Consider the following 15,385-nt stretch of genomic DNA (forward strand, 5'->3'; position numbering starts at 1 on the left):
AAACAATCACTTTGTTGAACAGGCGAGAGAAAAAAAATCCTCTCAGCTGCTTAAGAGGCAACAATATACATGAAGGCTTTAGACCTGGGCTTCAGACCCCTGAACAACTCCTCTTATCTAGCACCGTCCCAAACCCTTCATTACCCAGTTCACAGCATGCCACCCAATTGCTGAACAGCATAGCATCCCCTCCAGGAAACATTTAGGGGCTTCTTACTCAAGCCCAGAGAAGCCATTCTGGTGGGTCAGACAAAAAGAGCTACCACTCACCCAAAACATAAAAAAAACCATCACACCCTGTGCACTAGTTTTAGCCTCTTGTTCCAGAGAGGCTCCTTTCCACCAGCCTTGCCCTTCTAACTCCATATTAGATCAGGACATCAGTAGAGGGGGTCCGGAGCTCTTCCTTCTAGCTCACTGGGATATCTTGGCAATCTCCTGCTTAGCTCCAGAGATTTTTCAGCATCAAAACACAATGCTGTCTTGATAATGACCACCAAGATGTTTGGTGTGGTGTCCTAGAGCTAGAGAGCTTGACTTGAAAGTGATCCTTCCCAGCTCAACCGATACAGACACATGAACACAAATTGGCTGAAGCACTGATGACAACGGGCACAGCAACATGGCTGAGCATTAAGGGGAGATGGGAACAGTTAACTTGGAAAAACTGCCAAGCAGCCTGCTAAGAGATATTCACAGGTTAAGCACACAAGAGAGCAGCTGCCAGGAACAGAAAGAGGGAGTGAAAAAGCAGGTAAAAAGGGACAAGCCATGACACTGTGGTTAGGAATTAGCTAAAGAGCCAACCAGGATAATTCATCCCATTTGAATTGATGAGAGACTCAGAAACCCCAAGAGAGGGACAGAGGCAGTGAGCTTGGAACCTGAGAGAAGCTGGCAGGAGGAGGAGAGACAACAAACGTCATGGGAATCTGCAACTAAACAGTATTGCAAAGCTCAGCAGTCACAGTAACAGCCCCTTCCAGGTCAGGGAGGGGAGACTCCAGGCTTGACACAGTATCAACATCCCACTTCCCACAATATAGGCAGTGCAGTGCAAAGGACTTTTCCCTGCCTTCAACATATCCTGTGCCAATTTCTTTAGAAGCTTTGATGAAAGCAAACGAAGACAGACTGGAGGGAAATAGAAGAATGAGGAAAGGAAGGCAGGCTAACCGCTCTCACTGCTGTCCCTCAGACATTGTCTACTCTTTTGACCCTAAGGAAAGGCATCTAGAACCATACATGATACCCTGGATAAAGAAATAACCTTGACTTCTAGAATAGCATTCTGATGCTCCCAGCATTTCTTTTTATGCTATTCCTCATACACCTGAGCATGATTTACTTCTCCAATTGCATCCTTGCATATTAAGAAGTGGTCTGCAACAACATTGCCCTGAGTAGTTACAACTAATTTAGAATCCAGCAATGTCCAAGAACAAATCATTTCTTCCAATATGCCTGGCTTTGCATTTCTCAGTACTAACTTCCTTTTTCCCTCCTGTCACTTAATGTTAGACTGTGGTTATTTGCAGAGTTGAGGTACCTCATTACTCATCATCTTTTCCAGATCAGTAATAGCACATAACCTTGTCCTTTTGTGTTTGTTACAGTAGAAACTGCTCATACACTCTTGCACTTTGTTTCTGGATGCATAGTCAGTTTTTGATCTATGACTACTTTACATCTGCTCCTATGGCTAGTTTTCTTAACAGTCTTTTGTGAGGAATTTCAGGTTTCCGTACATTCAAACAAGCTACAAAATCTGGCTACCTGTTAACTACTCTTTTACTGACATACTGAAAGACTTGTGACAGATTAGGGAGGTAAGATTTTCCTTTGCAAAGGCCAAACTTCATTACTGCATGTTTAATATTCCCTCCTGCAGTCTTCTTTCCCAAAGAAATGAGGGTCATATAAACACATTGGTCATGAACCTATGATAATCATTATTTATACAAATCATTGTGTGTTCAAAACAAAAACTGAGTTCAAAACAAACTATGGGTAATTTAAACCACATTTCACAGAGAGTCTCAAAGATGTGATTTTTTCTAAAGCCCAGAGGATGGTCTGAAAGGGACTGGAGATAAGCTTCTCTAGCCTCTCCAATAACCTGGCCAGAACATCTGGTAATGTAAAAGCTGCAACATACGCTCGAGACACACTACCTCTTCACTGGGCCAGTCACTGCATCTGATTGCCCAACCAGGCAGCACAGAGTCAGTTAGCACTATCCTTCAGGCATGCAACCTCCTGCCTGATGGTGGAGCTTTGTGTGGATGCTATAGGCATGTGAAACAGCCTGGAGAGTTTGCAAGGGTAACAACACAATAAAAGCATCTCTTCCCTCTCCCTCTCAGCTGCAGGCATACCCAGCAGCAGACTAGAAAAAAAAAAAAAAAAAAAAAAAAAAAAAACAAAAACTGCTGTCTGTAACATCACTTTCAGTCAGATCCACCAAGGTGCCCAGTTTCTTGCTGGGTTACAGCGCAAATTAGGAAACTAAGGAAGAGTTTGGTGGCTATCTCTGCAGGTTTGATCAACAGTGCCTACTTAGTATTCTTCATCCAAACACCTTCCCCAGGAGCCTATTAACTCAGCAGGATGCTAGCTGGTCTCTCTGTCCTAGCTAGGTAAGAACTGCTGTGCCTGAACTGCGGCTGAACACTAGGGTCACTTGAAGAGCCTGAGCTGAGTTTCCTATGGGAATATATAAGGAGGAAGCATCACAACAAGTATCAAGCTCTCTATGTCTTCTCATCAGTGAGAAGGCCTCAGTATTCTGTCCTCCGTGGTCCAGAGGGAAAGAGACAGCTTAGAGGCCTGAAGCTTTGGACATGGCCCTCTCCCCTTGTGAGTGGGGAGAACAATGCACAACAGCTGCAGGTCTTCCTGGTGCTACAGCTCCTCACACCAATTCCACAGAGGAGGTCAAAGCCTTCTTACTTAGGTGGAATAAGAAAACCTCTGTCCTTCTTTACATGCCAAGGGTGCCAGCAGCCTTTCTCAGAAGGCACCTAGGCCAGCCTGCGTGTTTGCAGGATATAGTTACTCACAACTAGACACGTAACCGTAGAAGCCAACAACTCTGGGAGCCTGCCCACTTGGGGACCAGCAAGCCCCATTCCCACAATACCATCCCTATCACATCAATCTTAGGACACATCCACCACTGTCCCTCCACACCATGTTGTTCACACCCAGCCTGGGCAGGGAGAATGCCTCCTGCCGATGTGTGTTCAGGTGCTGCCTTGCCCTTGTACCCTGCTGCAGCAGCCCGATTGCCTTAATGATGACGCTGTGAGAAGAAGAAAGCTGGGCAGAGGTAGCAGAGTTCCCCCAACCTATATTGCTGGCTCTGCTCCCTCCATGGGAAAAGAGGTCAGCTCTGGCATGATGCTTCTTGCAGCTGTGACTGGAAAATCAGCATAGACACGGAGAGCCCATCACAGAGCTGCTGCCCCATTAACCCGCATACAGGCCCTGCCTCAAGAGGGACCGGTTCTACCAGGCAACGAGCAGCTCTGCTTGCGTTATGGTTACCTCCCTCGCTTTCCTTCAGACCAGCACAGTGCATTCCGCAGACCTTGAACTACCCCGGTCTTCATGCTCAGCTGAGGCCTCTGTCTCAGGCAGTTGCCTCAAGGGGACCTTCCCTCCCTGCTCCTCATACTTCAAGTGAATGTTACCAGGGCAATGCATACAGAAAGGGGAAAACACACTGTAAAACATGTGAGATGAGGGACTGGTCCTGGAGGAAGTTGAGGTCTGGATGCAGTGTTTTAAGCAAAGTAAAAGCCAAGGAGGAAATGAGGTGCTTGCAGCAAGTACAGTCCTGTAGCCTAGCAGAACACTTCCTGCTTAAGGGAAATTAGTCTTCTGTGTCCCTCCATAAGGGAGGAGGAGACCTTTTCAGCAACAACCCACCCCAGGCACACACCTGATGCCCTGACTGTCCCCAAAGTGGTCCCTGTGCCCTCTGAGGAAGGTCTGTCAGCCTGAGAAGCATGCTGCAGCAAGAGCAAGAGCCTGGTTCTAGTATTAGAAATCCTCTCCCACGTAGCATTAGAGTAGGCTGAAAAGGACAGGCACCAGGCTCATCCTGTGGAGGGAGAATAGCCAGGGAAGAACAGAGAGGATAAAAGACTAGAGGTCTTGGGGAGATACTCCATTTTGCTCTGGCTGCAAGTGCTAGAATTGGCTGTATGAGGCTTCAAGGCAAGAGAGTCACCTATAGAGATAAACTTAATACCACATACATTGCCACCAGTCTCCAGCAAAGATAGCATGAGGACAGAAAAAGCAACCAGAACATGGATAGCTGACAGAGATTTGCAAAGTTTTCCATCCAGATCCCACTGGGAGCCATCTTGCCTGGCTCTGGAGAAGGATCCTGGCTGCTTGCTTACATCTGCACAACAATATCACTTGTTCCCTGGGAGCAGGAGCCACCTGTGATCATGCAGGCTGTGTTGTCCCAAGGGAGGGACACAGGCAAAAGTGACTGGCATGTACTCTCCTGCTTGTGGGCTCTAGGGCAGGAGAGCGCAGCTCTGCCTGCCCTGGGATGCTAATGTCAGCTCAGGCTCCTGCTCATCAAGTGACCCAGGGCATAGTAGCAGAAAGCTGTTACAAGGTTAAGGTGGGGGAACTAGCCACTGGCATCCAAGCCTTTTACTAACCTCAGATGTAGCTTCTCACTGCAGCACACACTGTAGACTTCCAAAGCAGCAGTAACAGAGCAGGACATCGAACCAGGTCCCACCCAAGCCCTGGAGCCTTCTCCTTCTGCACATTTAATGCTGACTTCCTCTAAATAGCATGAATGATGCAGTAATACTTGCCAAAAGGCATCTTAGGCTCTTATTCAGCAATACTAAACACCATCCTACTTTCTACAAACAGCAGTAGGGAGGAAGGAGCAGAGGTCCCCCTATTTCCCTCAGTCCCCAAGGGAAGCCTGCTCTGCATCAGAAGCCTCTATGTTCCTAGCACAAATAGCCTGTTCACACTACCCCAAGTTTCTAACTACACATCAAGTACAGAGATATCCCCTGGCATGCCACAGGCCATGCCAATAGGCCTAGAACATATCCCATAAATCAAATCCTGTATGCCAGTTGCTGCTGACATTAGTCACCTCAGGGCCTCCTACTCAGAGCATCAAACACCACAAGCATTGCTGGTGGCAATTCCAAGCAGAAGTAGCTAAAACATATCCTGCAGGGCACTCATTTGCTGACCTTTCAGTGAGGCATGCTAAGGGATGTTGTAACTGAGTGGACAGAAGGGAAAAAATGCTGCGATGCAGCCTCCAGTCCTAAATCTTGCCTTCCAAGCAGCCCTGCAGCCTTGGGATCTACCCCTTTCAAGGTGCCTGTGTGCTCCCCTGAGAGGGCAGCAGCAGGAAGAAAAGGTCGCAGCAGATGGAGCAGGAGCTTTCTCCTCTCCTTGCCTTCATCCTTCATGTGCAGGTGAAGCACAGTCGACTGGTTTTTCTCCTTCCTGCCCACAGGAAGGTGAGGATGAACACCCACTCTGAAGCCAAGCAAGTCTGCAAGCTCCATTACACATGTTGAAATGCTACGCAGCTCTGCAAAGGGAAAGTAAAAGGGAAGCAGGGGGAGGGATGGGAAAGCCTGGATGAAATTCCTTGACTCTTGCAGTCTGAGACACAGTTGTGAAGAGCCGGGGGAGAGAACACTCATCAAGAAGTTCATGAAGTCATTTTGCATTCTGGGCAGGGGTGCTGACATCAGGCAGAGACCAGACAGACTCCAACAGGGCAGCGGACAATGAGCTGCTTGTTGTGGAGACTGCCCACTCCATGCTGAACTTCACCGTAGCAAAGCACAGTCTAGGCATGCAATAAAATTAGAAATCAAGGCCCTCCCAAATGGAGCATTTCCCATTCTCCTCGCCAGCTAATCCTGGAGTCTCTGCACCTCACACCCAACATTTGCATCCTCTGACAAACCTCAGGCAAGAGGGGAGAAGAAAAAAAAAGGGTGTGGAGAGGAAAGAAGAGGGGAAAACATTCAGCTGGGACTCAGGCAGAAATAATACAGAAGCTGGACAGCTGGGTTACACATACAGAGGCATTGACACAGACAAGTGTCTAGCTGTGTTCCTCCAGCCATACCACTGATGTCAGATGTGAGAAAGTGGCCTGAGAAATGCTTACAAAAAATATAAATCAACAAAGGATATGCCTGTGAATGTAGCTAGAAAGACATAAGCAGACAAGCTACATTCATTTATTTTCTCACCAGTAAATTTTAATAAACACGTCTGTGATTAGAAAAATGAGATTGTGCTCTCATAAAACCTTACGTTTTTACCGAAATATGTTCTCAGGACAGACTAGGGGGATGGAGACAGCTAGATGCTAGCAGGACTGTGGGTTAATACACTGCAGATTTCAAGATTAGAAAACTACAACTTGAGACACCTTTAGGACACGATGCTCAGGGAGATGACATGTAGTTTGGTTACCTGCCCCAGTGGGTGCCAGGAGCATGGACTATACCTTGGAGTCCTGCTTCCTCTCACGATCTGGCACTGACATGGTCTCCCAAGTACTGTGGGTGATCCATGCTATGATATCACACACCTCCTGTTGGGCTCAGCCAAGGAGTTTGTGCCTAAGCCCCTAACTGGCAGGGCAGTACAGACCTGCCTGCACTGGGGAGCCAGGGACTCTCTTGGGAGCAGGGTTTGAGCTCAGAGACCTGTGAAGAAAAGCCACTGCTCCCAAGATGCTCTGTGCCTGTGTGCCAAAGCACTAGGCAGCACACAATGCCAGGAAAGCATAAATACGCCCACAGCAACATAGCTTCCCCTGTCCTACACATGCTCAGATTCACTCAGAAGACCCTGCAGGCACACAATACAGCAGCTGCTTATCCTATTTCTTCTGCCCTTCAGGCCTGGTGGTAAATCATATGCTCATGCAGTGATCCAGTACGCACCAGAGACACAACTTCCTCCTCTCTCCCACTGGCTACAAGCACCAATCCTTGCATCACCTAACCAACTGTACCATTTTCAAAGTGCAGTGGCTGGCACCTGTGGTTGAGAGTGCCTTTTCATTCACCAGCCTGCACCATCTAGTTCAGCAGAGCTCTACACTGCAAGCTGCTTGAGGCAAAAACAGTCCAAGGAAAGATCAGTTCAACCCTCTCAGCATCTGGCAAAAAGCCTTACAAATGATGGAAAGGAGAAGGCTTATGAATTAGCACAAGGCTTCTCCCACAGCACAGCAACAAAAGAAAGTAGCAAATAGCATTCTAGCAGCAGGCAGAGCAGTGGAAAGGTTGTCCTGTGCCATATCTCAAACCTGGGTAGTTGAAGGCCTGAGAAGTGCTGATGTGCTCAGTGCAGTGAGGAGGAACGCAGTCTGCAGGTCCAGAGAAAAAGCAACAAGAAGAAAATGCATTTTAAGCAAGCCTAAAGAACACAGCACTAAAGAACAATCAAAAGGGATTAGCTCAGTATTATTATACGGACCCAGAAAAGCCCCACACCTCTGTCTCCTCTGCATCCCTCTAGCCTACATACAAACTTCCCCGCATGCTTCATCTCTTGTATAAGCCAGCTAAGCAGCCTCTTCTTGCAGACATTGATCCACAACTTTGATCAGGCAGGCTCAACTTCTTCAAAGCAAAAATTAAATGCATCCTTGTCCTGGGTCCAAAGTCTTTCCAGCTGACTTTGCATCAGCCTTCAGACATCTATTAGCAATTTTTTTGGGGGGAGGGGGAGGGTCATACCAGTTCCCACCACCAGCACTAGTGCTTGTAGGGACTGTAACTGCCATGGCCAGCTCCTGGCTCTGTGCACTGTTTTGTGGTGGTTTGCACATTGCTAGTGGTATATGTCTCGCTGCTTAGGAACCCCTGGTCCTGCTCACAGCACAGCTGTAACAGCTGTAAGTGAAGCCAATCATGCAAGTGACTCATCTGCACTGGGATAGTGCCTGGCAGGGATGGAAATGGATGGTTACAGCAGGGAACATTTGGCTGTGCAATGAACCTGGGTTTGATTTGCTCCTAAAGGCAGCTAAGATGTATGCAACTTACACTTTATGAGCAAACAGACAGAAGCGTGATTTCCCCGCCCAAAAAGAGGGAAACTCATCCTTGTCCTTGGTACTCCAGCACAACCTGCTGGAGGGTGATCCTAAAGGGACACAGATGTTTCAGAGAGCCCTGCTTATCTCCTGAGGCTTAGTACTGAACTGCTCCTTTGTTTCAAAAACATAACCAGAGATATTTTAAGAACTCCTTCCCTGGAAGGAATAATAATAAAAAAAAAAAAAAAAAAAAAAAAAAAAAAAAACAACACTCTGCAACCTAGGGAATCTCAGCCTCAGGGAGATCTTCAAGTTTCGGGTGAAACTAAACCATTTTCTTTCTACTTCATCCTGAGAGTGCTCCTCAGACCAGGCTACTTAACCCCTCTCTCTCCTTGGAGCCTATTTTCTTAGCCACGATTTTCAATGCAGAGAAGAGATTTTGGATGCTAATTTTCATTAGGATCAGGAGAGCTTTTGAAAAGGTCAGAGAGTCACGAAATAAAGATGCCCTGATCACCCAGAACAGTTGTCTACAAAACCTTGCCTTTGAACATCAGCAAAGTGCTTCATACTGCCTTTGCCTACTGGAAACCATTGTTTCGCCAGGCGGTAAGGATTTAGCTCCAGACAACGAGGACTTGTTTGTTCCTTTTTGCAGGAACTCCCTCCAAGCTGTCAGTAGGGCTGCCTAGTCACATGGTGCCCTAAGTATCATGCATCATGCCAAGAAAGGCTGCACCAGTGCTGTACCATGGCTTGAAATCCTGGCATGCAGTGGTTTGTGCTCCTCTGTCATCTCACAGTTGACCGATCTACTGTCAGTCTAACAGCCTTTCAGTCTCTGCTGCTCCAGGTTTCCCTCCTGTGTCACATCTTGCTGCCCTCCTACTTAAGTTTCCACATCCCTCCGGATTTGGTACTCCTGGGTGCTTGCACCAACTGCTGGTTTAGTAGTCCTGGGCAAGTGGTGGATGTTCCTCCAGGGAGGTAGTAAAGCACAGCTGCACTCATGCAACACCAGGCTGTGGCTTTGCTGCTAGGAAGGCAGGCCTAGATAACAAAACAGGCCTTGTAGTCACCATCCAACCACAATGAACCAAGGTAGATCTGGCATTTGGCAATGTCAGACCATTTATGAGGGGGTCAGGACCGTCCCCGTCCCCATCATGCTTGCCCTGTGGCAAACACATATTAACTCTGCCTTGATACTCCCAGGGTCCCATCCACAGGCCAGATCCTATCCACAGCAAGGGTGTGTCTCTTCCTTCACCATCAAGACGAAGTCCAAACTATTCACTATTTCTCCATGTGCGATCTGTCAGCCAGCTCTCAGTCTGCGTGGCAGAGTCAAAGCCAATGTGATTTGCATTAAATTTTGAGTGTTAGATTTCATGAGTCACCAAATCAAACACTTCAGTTCCAAATATACCTACCTGTCACTTTCCCTTCAAGCTCTTAGGCTGTAAATCTATCAGAAAGCAATCAATTTTGTCTGCCAACCTATATTTTATAGCTTATAAACAAACAGTCAAGCTTGTTGCTTGACTTCTCCTTGTATCCTGTAAGCATAGACTGACATTCGTCTTTCATTTATTATCACTGAAGTCTAGTGGTGAGAATAATAAGGTACTAGACTTCACATTGTAGATTCTGCAGAGCAGTGGCCACCTCACAACTAAGCTCTAGTTGGGAACTCTTCAGTGCTGTGGTTAAATGAATAAGTCTCAGAAAGTAGGGCCCTCCTCATCTATCACCCAACACCCTAGCAGGAGCCCTTCTATCCATTCTTGATAGATGTTTGTCAGCCCCACAGATGGAGACTCCATCATCTCCCAACAACAGTGGTTTCCATCTTCTGGTTTATGGATCCCAGTAGGTTATGGGCTGCTCTTCAAAGGGCTGCCTTCTTAAGTTTTCTTGCATGCCTGTTTCCTGTGCTTACATTATTTGCACAAGAATCTACCCCAGGTGGCTCTCCCATACTTCATTCATTCATCAAGAGCAACTATACAGAATTTTTACTACACAAATACCACTTTAGCCTTTGAGTAAAGAACTGTTCAGCTGCATCACATCTGATTATCTGAAACATGAACCGATCCTAACTGATGACCTTTAATTGCTCTGATTTTTTTGTGTTCCTCTCCATTTAAGTGACCAAATGCCATCTTGTCAGTTTTACAGAGACACACATTTTAAGGAGGAGCTTTGCACCTCTCCCAGCTTTCATCCCTTTTCTCCTTGTTTAACAGTAAGCTAATCTCATTTTAGAGCTTCTTGTTTATGTCCAATCTTAATCCTCTTGTGCATACAGGGGTATTAACTTATTTGCCTTCCCTCATGTTCATATCTGTCCCTAACCAGTCTTCACAGTCTGTATATTCTCATTTTTACATAAATGCTCTTCTTGAATGCAGACTCTTGCTCATAAAACCAAATTTTTAAGTTAGTCTCTCAAGGTCATGTTCACTGTTTCCTCCTCCTCATGTCTGCATGACAAAAAATCTTTACCTTCTTGTAGCATAGCCCTCAAATACACTGGGCAGGACTACAAGCCCTTACATACACTGTGAGATCAGCATCGCCCACCAAGGAAAATTCTTGGTGATGCAAGTCACCAAGCAGTGACAGGAAACCTCTCTCAGTTGTCAAAGCCACCTCTCAGGGCTCTGCAGCTGGTTCCTCTGCAGGGGCTGGCAAGACACCCTATTGCATTAGCCCCGGGAACATCCCCACTCTGCAGGGTGCAAGCAGTTCAGAGAGGTCAGTGGGGGATAAGCTTCCCTCTTGCCCTGTCCTCCTGTTCTAAGCACTGACAAAACTCAGCGCAGGGCTGGGGAAGCATCTCTTGGATGGTACTGCAGAAAAGCTTCATAACCGTGCTTTCAGCAGCTGCTCCATAGAGACTCAAGAAAATTGAAATCCCACATCAATTCAAGAACCATGGCAAAAGGGGCAGACAGGCTGCTTACATCATCATTCCTGGAAATGACACTTAGCAATTGAGAGAAAAATTCTGCATATCAGGAGGTAAGGAAGTTTGGCACTAGCAGGGAAGGGCTCCTTGTTCACACAGAGGGCAGTACTCCTGCTTCACACTTGATCCACCAGAGGAAACACACAGGAAAGAGAAAGAGGAAGCCTGGAGGGAAATAGTTTCGCCTGTGGGCTCTGGGGTGTAGCTAACTGCAGGGGCAAACAGCCAGGATGCTGCATGACCTACAACAGAAGCTATTTCTCCAAGTCGGTGAAAATAGCTAGTCCAAAACATGACACCTGCACCTTTCCCATAACAAAGGGGCAGATCCCTTTCTAAGGCCCTTAGATATAGGGAAGCGGTCTGCAGCTCCAAGTGTTTGCAGTTTGCAGGCAAGGAATGTTCACACCTTTTCCTCACCTTCCTTACTGTTCTTACAGAACAGTGTTTGCCTTGCAAGGTTAGTCTCAAAGTACCTAAGACACAAACAAGAAGCAGAAAAGGTCAACATAATCACAGCCCTGCAGTATGCAGAGTCCAGCTCCCTTGATGACTCCTGAAAGTTCAGCAGCCAAGTAGTAGGAGGAAAGTATTCAACTGTTTCTGAAGGGCAGTCGACATCAGCAAAGGGCTCTCGCAGTCAGAGATCAGGATGCAGTGAACAAGCCAGGAAAGTTGCAGAGGAGCATCTATGAACCTCCATCTTTCAGCAGCTGGGATAACAAGAAAGACTACCTAGGAGCCAGCACTCCAGCAGCAACAGTGCTGCCCAACCTGCAGCGCAGCACAAGGGTTGACACAACCCGCTGGTACAATCAAGAGCAAGAGTGCAACCTCAGGTGCAAGGATGTCCAAGCTAGGATATTGTGGTGCTCATCTCAGAGCATACACTCCATCCCAGAAGCTACTTCACTCTAACAAGACACAGAGAGAGAAGTTGCACAGCCATACATGGGTATGGGCTGTAGGTATGGGCTGTGAGAAAAAAGTTTGAACTCTGTGAGGAACTGAATAAATAACAAAGGTCATAGGCAAGTGAGAGGGACATCAAACAGCTTTGAGACTACCCCGTCTCCAAGCCCTCATCCACCCTGCTACAGATAGAACTGCTGGACCCTGCATAGGGTGTCAGTGCCTGGAGACACCCCCTCTCTTTTCTGCAGGCTGTTAGACCTGACAATGCCTGATGGCGCTACAGACAGGGAATTGCTCCCCAGTATTTTTTGCCTGCTGGAAAGACTGAGGCTAGAATACCTAATTAGTACTATTTTAGGAGTTTTCAGGGTAGATCTGCTTACCCTCGACTGCTGGGGCAGGGGTCTATATCAGACAGTTACTTGAATGCACTATGCTGGGACTTCGGGCCCTGCGCCAGCACTTGAGATGCTGACTGGGCTGTTCTTTTCAATGGTCTCTCTCCACCCTGCAGTGCTTGGCAAGAGCGGGGCTCAGCTTAGGAAAGCAAGGAACAAAGCATCAGTCTGGCTCTAGACACCGAGATGACAGCATTCAGTTAAGACCAGGAACACAGAAGTGGTACTTCAAGGCAAGCAGCCTGGCTCCCAGACCTGCAGATGAAGGTGTGCAAGACAAAGTGGCTGCTTAAACTTGAAGGAGGACACTGAATTTTCAGCAAGACACAGCAACACAAGTTTCAAATCAGCTGGACTCCCATTTCAGTGTTAGGATAAACAAAGAAATGGTTCTTTAATTGGGTAAAGCCACTCTGAGTCACTGTGCTTATCCATGGAGCATAGGTCCACAAGAGCAAATATCAAATCCACGAAAACTTGGCAAAGACTGGTGGTTGATAACCTGGGCTTCTCTTGCCTGCAGCCCCAGGCTGAAACCAGGGTGAGTAGTGGGCTAAAATCTATGAGGAACACCGAGGTCTCAACTCAACTTGAAGATGGTGGCTATGAGAACATACGAGAAGAAACACTGAGCACATCAAATACTGTGTGCCAATAGTGAAGTCAGGAAGGGCTCTTCTGCCTTTCCGCTCCACATGGGTCAGCATTGCACAGAACAGTGGAAACCAAGCATCTGGCAGAACTTCAGACATGCCTACCAGGGAGAGGATGCCAGCTGGCTGGAGCAGAACCTGGGCTCTGCTTGCCCAGGCTGCGATCTCAAAAGGACAGCAGAAGCAAGCGCTTTCCATGGGCTTGAATCAGTCTTGTCCTTGGAGAATACCAATACGAAGCCCAAGAGTATTGAAACACCATGGCCTGGAGTTGTCATAATGCAGACTGGGCATCTGGAAGTAAGCAGCTTCCAGGACATGGAAAGCACGGCCCTAAACAGAGAGCAACTCCAGTCAGGCAGTCCCCCACTTATTTGCAGACACAGCCCCAAGAAAGTCCATTCTCAAAAGAGCTGCATTGCTCCCACAGCCTCTGCTGCCATGCTCAACCCTTTCATTGCTCTGAGCATCTATTTTAAGGCCTAGGGGAAGGAGCAGGTGGGAAGGGACAACAGGACTCTAAGGAACACTGACTTCTAAGTAACTAAATCACAATGAATTTCTGGGCACTCCTATCACAAGGTCTGAGGAGCAAACATCCACTAACATGTAAGAATCAGCTTCACGCTCTGTTAGTGGCAGCCAAAACCCCATCACTTATTTTGACTATGTTTTCAGATTTCACCCATCCCTCCTCAAAAGCTCCCTCATATTCTCTGCTTCCTTTTGGCATTGAAGTCTTTAGAAACATCATGACTGCTCTGATGGCTGGGATCCAAATCCCCCAAGTCTGGGGAAATCTCAGTTCTGACCCTGTGTCTTTGTCCCTGCATAAAGTGTTGGAGTACGAAAGTTACTCACTACCCATGACCCTAATCCTCTCCTGTATGTGGATACAGCATGCTATCCAACACTGGCAAGATACAGGAAGGTGTGCTGTAGGCTTCTACCACAAAAAACATACTCCTGGCTGTTCCTTCAAGTGGAAGTGGCATCTGGCTGTATGTGCAGTGACACAGAGGTGGGCAGAAGGGGCAGTACACTCATGTACAGAGCAGCTATGTGGACCCCAAAGACAACCGGGAGCCCTTTCAGACAGCAAATCTGCTCTTTGGTGGTTCACACATCAAAGAGGGCATATAAGGTAATCCATATCTCATTCCTGTAACTGGTATGTCATGGCAACATGTCATGTCATGGTAACACACCACATTTATTACATGAAATGAAATGGTAACTCACTTGTCAAAACTGTGGCTGAGGCCTGCAATACGTCATGACATAGAAGAGCAAGAAATTCCTCCAGAATTTTCACTGTATGAATGAAGTGTGCCCAGCCTTCTCAGACATATCACAGAACCAGGGCCATAAAAATTATTAGTAGACTATGGCATTTTGAGAGATTAATTACTAATTAATAACTCAGATGGGGTTACTACTTAATACTTCCCCCAATGGAAATCTAGCTTTGTAGTGGTATGGACTAGTGCTTGCTAAGATATTCATTTAAGAATCTTCATGCAAAAGAAATTACCACTGCTTTAAAAAGCTCCTAAGTAAATACTTATCTTGAAATGCTCTCATTGAAGTCATCAGGTATTAAGTATATGGCTAAATTAAAGTGTTTGCCTAAAAAGGGACTGGCTCGAGCACTGTTCTCTGCTTTCCTTGTATCAAGTATCAAATGTTCTCCAAGCCCATTCTCTGAACACTTTCTCAGTGTACTATCAACCCCACCCCAGTTGAGTATCTCAGAGCAGAGGCAGCAAAGATCAAGTAGCTGAACTTCTCTGACCAGAACTTCTCTGTTGTGATAAGTAATAGGTTCCCATGGTACATTTTATATTGAACAGTTAAACAATGATCCTAGACAAGGAAGCTTCCTTCTCTACATGGGAAAATGGTTCCAGCAGACTCTCAAAGCATGTCTTTTCTGCTGTTTCTGTTTCTTAATTTCATAACTCCCATTCCTGGTGCCTCCTCTCAAACCACTGCTCCCCCTCTTCATCCTTAAATCCCATGCTGTCAGGAGACATCTCACACACTTACCTCTCTGCTCTCCTGAAGTTAAGCTCTGTGCATCTGTCATTTTTTCAGGCATATCTTTTCAGCCTCTGATTGTTTTCCTGGCTGCTCTCTTAAGTCCCTTAGGTATCTTTCTGGCAATGTTATGCCAAAAATCCCAAGCATGGATACAGCTAGAGCAACACAGAGAAAGGTACAGCGGTCTCTTTGCTCTGCAAATGCTTTGTATTCACAGCTTGAGAGGCTAAAGAGCTCTCTTTCCATCCTATCATGGCAAAATATGTAAAACCCCATGCTCTGCCATCCCAGCACGCCCTCTCACTCCCCATTTTCT

At 46.8% G+C, this 15,385-nt stretch overlaps 1 protein-coding gene across 4 annotated transcripts in view; it reads right to left on the minus strand.

Moving 5' to 3' along the window:
- TMEM63B (transmembrane protein 63B) overlaps window positions 1–15,385 on the minus strand; it is a 59,768-nt gene that overhangs the window by 24,380 nt on the left and 20,003 nt on the right. The window lies entirely within an intron of this gene.

The sequence above is a fragment of the Rhea pennata genome, chromosome 3 (genome assembly GCF_028389875.1).
Source record: "Rhea pennata isolate bPtePen1 chromosome 3, bPtePen1.pri, whole genome shotgun sequence".
In the NCBI taxonomy this organism is placed as follows: Eukaryota; Metazoa; Chordata; class Aves; order Rheiformes; family Rheidae; genus Rhea; species Rhea pennata.